Source organism: Morone saxatilis, unplaced genomic scaffold (genome assembly GCF_004916995.1).
Source record: "Morone saxatilis isolate NCDOM2014 unplaced genomic scaffold, NCSU_SB_2.0 Contig3, whole genome shotgun sequence".
Lineage (NCBI taxonomy): Eukaryota > Metazoa > Chordata > Actinopteri > Moronidae > Morone > Morone saxatilis.
Genome location: NW_023339873.1, coordinates 23,710,985 through 23,711,191, shown reverse-complemented (window position 1 = coordinate 23,711,191; position 207 = coordinate 23,710,985). Strand labels below are relative to the sequence as shown.

Genomic DNA, 207 nt, shown 5'->3' with positions numbered 1-207 from the left:
GGGGGTTTGAATGACTGTGCTGTGATGTTTACTGGCCTAACTGGTTATCTTGCTTTATGAAATACTCTAACATGATAAAGACGGACAATACCGAAATCCGATATCACGTGACACATTTACACTGGGGTCTTGTTTCACCCAGTTGAGGCTCATTTTGTGATAATGACTGGGTTTTCAATTACCCAGAGAGACAGAGTGTGTGTGTGT

General features: G+C 42.0%; 1 protein-coding gene across 2 annotated transcripts in view; it reads right to left on the bottom strand.

Moving 5' to 3' along the window:
* Window positions 1-207, bottom strand: part of jkamp (jnk1/mapk8 associated membrane protein) — a 5,744-nt gene that overhangs the window by 4,206 nt on the left and 1,331 nt on the right. The window lies entirely within an intron of this gene.